General features: G+C 45.9%; 1 pseudogene; it reads left to right on the forward strand.

Moving 5' to 3' along the window:
* Window positions 1-3,131: 3,131 nt before the first annotated feature.
* On the forward strand, window positions 3,132-6,263 carry LOC137335630 (zinc finger protein 850-like; annotated as a pseudogene).
* The last annotated feature ends 1,388 nt before the right edge of the window (window positions 6,264-7,651 follow it).

Genomic DNA, 7,651 nt, shown 5'->3' on the forward strand with positions numbered 1-7,651 from the left:
AAATGAATGAGAAATGGTGATCGGTCGGGGAGTGTCTGTGGATGAAGTCGAAATGGTGATCGGTCAGGGAGCGTCTCTCGATGAAGGAGAAATGGTGATCGGTCAGCGAGCATCTGTAAAATGGAGATAGGTTAGGGCGCGTCTGTAAATGAAGGAGAAACGATGATTGGTCAGGGAGCATCTGGAAATGAAAGAGAAATGGTGAAGGTCAGGGAGAGTCTGTAAATGAGGAAGAAAATGTGACGGTTCATAAGAACATAAGGAATAGGAGCAGGAGTAGGCCGTACGCCCCCTTGAGCCTGCTCTGCCATTCAATAAGATCAAGGCTGATCTTCGACCTCAACTCCACTTTACTGCCCGATCCCCATATCCCTTGATTCCCTTCGAGTCCAAAAATCTATCGATCTCAGCCTTGCATAAACTCAACGACTGAGCATTCACAGCCCTCTGAGGTAGAGAATTCCAAAGATTTACAACCCTCTGAGTGAAGAAATTCCTCCTCTTCTCAGTCCTAAATGGCCGACCCCTTATCCTGAGACTATGCCCCTAGTTCGACACTGTCCAGCCAGGGGAAACATCCTCTCAGTATCTACCCTCTCAAGCCCTCTCCGAATCTGAGAAGTTTCAATGAAATCATGTCTCATTCTTCCAAACTCCAGAGAGAATGAATTAGCCCATTTTACTCAATCTCTCCTCATAGGACAACCCTCTAATCCCAGGAATCAATCTAGTGAACCTTTGCTGCACCAGCTCCAAGGCAAGTATATCCTTCCTTAGATAAGGAGAGCAAAGCTGTACACAGTACTCCAGGTGTGGTCTCACCAAAGCCCTGTACAATTTCAACAAGACTTCCTTATTCTTCTACTCCAACCCCCTTGCAATAAATTCCAACATTCCATTTACCTTCCGAATTGCTTGCAGTACCTGCATGTTATCTTTCGGTGTTTCTTGTACGAGGACATCCAAATCTCTCTGAACACCAACATTTAATAGTTTCTCACCATTTAAAAAAAATTCTGTTTTTCTATTCTTCCTACCAAAGTGAGTAACCTCACATTTCCCCACATTATACTCTATCTTCCACCTTCTTGCCCACTCACTTAACCTGTCTATATCCCTTTGCAGACTCTTTGTGCCCTCCTCACAGTTTACTTTCCCATCTAGCTTTATATCATCAGCAAACTTGGATACTTTACACTCGGTCCCATCATCGAAGTCATTGATATATATTGTAAATAGCTGAGGCCCAAGCACTGATCCTTGCAGCACCCCACTAGTTACACGTCTCGGTCATTAATACATATCAAAAAGAGTCATGGTCCGAATACCAATCCCTGCGGAACACCACTGTATACTTCCTTCCAGTCTGTGAAACAATTGTTCCCCACTGCTCTCTGCATTCTGTCTCTCCGCCAATTTTGTATCCATGCTGCCATGGGCTTCAATTTTACCAACAGGTCCATTCGGTGGTACTTTACCAAACGCCTTTTAAATGTCCATGGACACAACATCGAGTCACTACCCTCATCAACCCTCTCCGTTATTTCATTGACGTACTCAATCAAATTAGTCAGACGTGATTTTACTTTTAACAAATCTATATTGACTGTCATTTATTAACTCACGTTCTTCCAAGTGAGAATTAATTTTGTCCCCGATTCTGGTCTCTAGAAGTTTCCCACCACCGACGTTAGGCTGACTGGCCTGTAATTGCCGGGTTTATCCCTCTCCCACATTTATGAACAGGGGTGTAACACTTGCAATCCTCCAGTCCTCAGACACCACTCCCATATCCAAGGAGGATTGGAAGATTGTGGTCAGAGCCTCCGCTATCTACACCCTGACTTCCCTCAGTAATCTCGGAGGCATCACATCTGGACCGAAAATCTTTTTTACTTTGAGCACTGCCAATCTTTTAAGTACCTCCTCTTTATCTATTTTTATCGTCACCAATATCACTACGACCTCCTCCTTTACTGTACAATGGCAGAATCCTCTTCTCTGGTGAAGATGGATGTAAAGTATTCATTTAGTGCCTCAGCCATGCCCTCTGCCTCCACAAGAAGATCTCCTTTTTTGTCCCTAATCGACCCCACCCTTCCTTTGACTACCCTTTTACTGTTTGTATGTTTAGAAAAGACTTTTGGATTCCCTTTTATGTTAACCACCAATCTATTCTCATACTCTCTCTTTGCACCTCTTATTCCCTTTTTTAGATCTCCTCTGTACTTTCTTTGTTCAGCCTGGTTCACAACTGTATTATGAACCTTACATTCGTCATAAGCCTCCTTTTTCTGTTTAATTTTAATCTCTATCTCTTTAGTCATCCAGGGAGCTCTAGCTTTGGATGCCCTTCCTTTCTCCCCCGTGGGGATCTGTCTGCTCTGTACCTGAACCAACTCCTCCTTCAAGGCCTCCCATTGTTCAATTACTGTTCTGCCTGGATTTTTGATTCCAATCCACCTGGACAAGATCCCTTTTTAATTCACTGGAATTCGCCCTCCTCCAGTTAAGTATTTTCATATTTGACTGTCCCCTGTCCTTTTCCGTAACTATTCTAAACCTAATGAGATTATGATCACTGCTGCCCCACTTCATTCTCCACAACGAGCCCACTGCTGTACTCACATTCACTCTCTAACGCACTCTCACATTCACTTTCTCACTCTCTCACATTCACTCTCTCACATTAACTCATGGTTTAGGGCCACTGAAAGATGATGGGTTAGGTTTGGATTTCAGCACAGGGAGGAGGGAGAGTGTGTGGGACGGGGATTTACAGCTTTGGGGAACAAGAGATGAAAGAATGTTCCGTAGAAACTAGAATTATGTGTTCTGAATTTCGATCGTGTATTTACAGTGATGACTTTTGTAAAATCTTTTTGCAGGGTATTGGAATGGGAGGATTTGCAGACAGGAAACTCAAACCAAAGATCATGTCAAGATCTGACAGAGTCACTCGATTCATCAGGACTTGAATATCATCGGCCTTTGAATATAGAAGGAGAAATGTTTGTTTGTTCTGTCTGTGGGAGAAGATTTCAAACACCCGAGTGAGAGTGTTCCAATGCACTGACTGTGGAAAGAGCTTTAACCAGTGACACAGCCTGAAAAAACATCACACCATTCACAGCGGGGAGACACCGTACACGTGTTCTGTGTGTGGACGAGGCTTCAACTGATCGTCCAACCTGGAGAGACACAAGGACACCCGGACCACGGAGAAACCATGGGAATGTGGGGACTGTGGGAAGGGATTCAATTACCCTTCAGAGCTGGAAACTCATCGACGCAGTCACACTGGGGAGAGGCCGTTCACCTGCTCCGTGTGTGGGAAGAGATTCACTCAGTCATCCCACCTTCTGACACACCAGCGATTTCACACTGGGGAGAGGCCGTTCACCTGTTCCGTGTGTGGGAAGAGATTCACTGATTCATCCTCCCTGCTGATACACCAGCGAGTTCACTCTGGTAAGAGACCTTTTAAATGTTCTGACTGTGGGAAGAGGTTTAAAAGCAAAAGTAATCTGCTGGTACACCAGCGCACTCACACTGGGGAGAGGCCGTTCACCTGTTCCGTGTGCGGGAAGAGATTCACTGATTCATCCTCCCTGCTGATACACCAGCGAGTTCACTGTGATGAGAGACCTTTTAAATGTTCTAACTGTGGGAAGAGCTTTAAAAGGACAAATGATCTGCTGGTACACCAGCGCACTCACACTGGGGAGAGGCCATTCACCTGCTCTGTGTGTCAGAAGAGATTCACTCAGTCATCACACCTTCTGAAACACCAGCGCACTCACACTGGGGAGAGGCCGTTTACCTGCTCTGTGTGTGGGAAGGGATTCGCTCGGTCATCCACCCTGCTGACACACCAGCGAGTTCACTCTGTTGAGAGACCTTTTAAATGCTCCGACTGTGAGAAGAGATTTAAAAGCAGAAACGATATGCTGACACACCAACGAGTTCACACTGGGGAGAGGCCGTTCACCTGCTCCGTGTGTGGGAAGAGATTCACTCAGTCATCCCACCTTCTGACACACCAACGAGGTCACACTGGGGAGAGGCCGTTCACCTGCTCCGTGTGTAAGAAGAGATTTACTCGGTCATCCAGCCTTCTGTCACACCAGCGAGTTCACTCTGATGAGAGACCTTTTAAATGTTCTGACTGTGAGAAGAGATTTAAAAGCAAAAGTAATCTGCTGAAACACCAACGTACTCACACTGGGGAGAGGCCGTTCACCTCCTCTGTGTGCGGGAAGGGATTCACTGATTCATCTGAACTGCTGACACACCAGCGAGTTCACTCTGATGAGAGACCTTTTGAATGTTCTGACTGTGAGAAGAGGTTTAAAAGCAAAAGGAATCTGCTGACACACCAACGCACTCACACTAGGTTGAAACCGATCACCCGCTCTCAGCATAAGAAGAGATTCACTCGGTCATCTCACCTTCTGTCACACCAGCGAGTTCACTCCAATGAGAGACCTTTTAAATGTTCTGACTGTGGGAAAAGCTTTAAAAGCAGAAACGAACTGTGGAGACACCAGCGCACTCACACTGGGTTGAAACCGTTCACCCGCTCTCAGCATAAGAAGAGATTCACTCGGTCATCCCACCTTCTGTCACACCAGCGAGTTCACACTGGGGAGAGGCCGTTCACTTGCTCCGTGCGTAAGAAGAGATTCACTCGATCATCCCACCTTCTGTCATACCAGCGAGTTCACACTGATAAGACACCTTTTAAATGTTCTGACTGTGGGAAGAGGTTTAAAAGCAAAATTAATCTGCTAACACACCAACGCACTCACACTGGGGAGAGGCCGTTCATCTGCTCCGTGTGTAAGAAGAGATTTACTCGGCCATCCCACCTTCTGTCACACCAGCGGGTTCACACTGATGAGAGACCTTTTAAATGTCCTGACTGTGAGAAAAGCTTTAAAAGCAGAAACGAACTGTGGAGACACCAACGCACTCACACTGGGGAGAGACCGTTCACCTGCTCCGTGTGTGGGAAGGGATTCACTCGGTCATCCCACCTTCTGACACACCAGCAAGTTCACTCTGAAGAGAGACCTTTTAAATGTTCTGACTGTGAGAAAAGCTTTAAAAGCAGAAACGAACTGTGGAGACACCAACGCACTCACACTGGGGAGAGGCCGTTCACCTGCTCCGTGTGTAAGAAGAGATTCACTCGATCATCTCACCTTCTGTCACACCAGCGAGTTCACTCTGATGAGAGACCTTTTAAATGTTCTGACTGTGAAAAGAGGTTTAAAAGCAGTAACGAACTGCTGAGACACCAACGCACTCACACTGGGGAGAGGCCGTTCACCTGCTCCGTGTGTAAGAAGAGATTCACTCGGTCATCCCACCTTCTGACACATCAACGTACTCACCCTGGGGAGAGACCTTTAAATGTTCTGACTGTGAGAAGTGTTTTAAAAGCACAAATGATCTGCTGAAACACCAACGCACTCACACTGGGGAGAGACTGTTCACCTGCTCTGTGTGTGGGAAGGGATTCACTCATTCATCACACCTTCTGAGACATCAACTTGTTCACACTATTGAGTGACCTTTTAATTCACTGACTGTGAGAAGAGCTTTAAAAGCAGAAATGAACTGCTGACACATCAACTCACGCCCATTGGGGAGAGACTGTTCACCTGCTCCGTGTGTGGGAAGGGATTCACTCAGTCATCACACGTGCTGAGACACCAGCGAGTTCACATATGACTGCAGGGGTTGGATTCTGCTGTTAATCCCATCCAGGACTGACCCATGTTCATTCTGACAGTTGGGGTTTGTTTCTGCTGATGTTAATAACCCCTATAACTAGGCTGGAGTTTGATATTCTGGATATCTGTTAAATAAGTCAGCTTTATTTTAAACCCTTGTTGTAGATTTTGGTGTTTCCCACCTGAGTGTTTAGCATCACCTGACTGGAGCTCAGAAAGGACAATCTGGGGGGAGGATCGTCCGGTGGGAACAGAACTTTAGCCTGGACACAGTCCTTCAGGGCCACACTGAGAGGGGCAAACGGCACTTTGGTCTTTCTCGTCTCCCTTCTCTGACAGCAAAGTCACCGTGCGGCGTCCAGTCTGAAAATGACTGTGGTAATTATTCTATGGAGATTTAAACTGTTTGTGTGACAGTCCTGAGTCTACCATTTAAGGCAAGCGTTAACGCATTTAAAATAAACCCGTTAAAAATAAATGATTTGAAGTCTGTATTAAAATAGCAGAGGGAGGAGTTCACAGGAGCCTGTTAACTGCTGGTACAATTATACAACAGTCATTCGATCTCCAGATAAAGAAGGACCTGCAGTGTGTTTCCAGAATTCATGGTTTTATTGATGTGTGCGTGTTAGACACCAGGATCACTAAAAATACACGACCAGGACCATCCACAGGGTGGGGGCGATCCCGACAGTTACTCTGGGATCACTCCCACTGCGGAACTCCACCACTGACCCTGCTGAAGGTTGCAGGCTCAGGGAGTGGGGCCTCCAGGAGTGGACTGTAAGATAGCTGACAAATATATGCTGAGGTACCAGAGGAATCCTTACTAAGGAACCATCTGGGGTTTCTGGGTGAATGATTCCTGACTCCCTGAACTGTCTTACATTTAACCCAGATCGGATCAGGATGAATTCAGTTTACAGGAGAATTGGGACAAATATCACCCACAATCGAGGGAGACACAAGCAGCCTTTAGAGAAGCTCAGAGATCTTTGAAAAGAAGATGGTGCCCAATTGTAGGAATAATAGCAAACGTCTTTCCAACTACGTCAGGATTCAGAAGACCACTAAAGATGGTTTAGGGCCACTGAGAGACAGTTCAGGACAGATTACCAGGCTATGGCAGAGCTGTTAAATGACTATTTCTCATCAGCCTACACTCCTGTGGATGATGCTCAGATTCCAGCTGTGGGATGTGCTGTCAACAATAACATCATAAATATTAAAATAGAAAGGGATGTCATCTTGGATAAAATACGAAATCTCCAAATAGTTTCTGCTCCAGGTCCAGATGATATCCACCCCCGGGTGTTTAAAGAGATGGGACGGGTGCTCTTTGAGCACATTGCCTGTATCTTCAACAGCTCAATAGAGTCAGGGATTGTCCCCTGAGATTGGAAGGTAGCTCACGTAGTTCCCATTTTCATTAAAGGGGACAAATCAGAGCCAGGGAAAGACAGGCCCATCAGTGTGACATCGATCTGAGGGAAGATGCTTGAAGGGATCCTAAGAGATGCTGTTTATGATCACGGGGAAAGAGAAGGGGCCATTAGAGATACTCAACACGGCTTCTGGGAAAGAAAATGGTGTCTCACAAACTTGCTTGAGTTTTTTGAAGAAGTTGCTGGGTTAGTGGATGAGGGTAATCCGGTTCACATTGTCTATCTCAGGGGTGTCAAACTCATTTCCTATGGTGAACCTGACCTGATATCATGACACTTGGCCTGGACCACATTCAGCACAAGTTATTAAACTGGAAATAGATGAAAATGAACTCCATTGTTACTTCCATACATTAAGATGTTGTTTACTGCTACTGCTGCTCCCGATACCTGGTGCCTCTTAGCTTGAACTATTGCACCAACATTTGGAGTAAATGACTGGCCTGAGGCCTGTCTTGGATAAAA

The sequence above is a fragment of the Heptranchias perlo genome, chromosome 20 (genome assembly GCF_035084215.1).
Source record: "Heptranchias perlo isolate sHepPer1 chromosome 20, sHepPer1.hap1, whole genome shotgun sequence".
Taxonomy (NCBI): Eukaryota; Metazoa; Chordata; class Chondrichthyes; order Hexanchiformes; family Hexanchidae; genus Heptranchias; species Heptranchias perlo.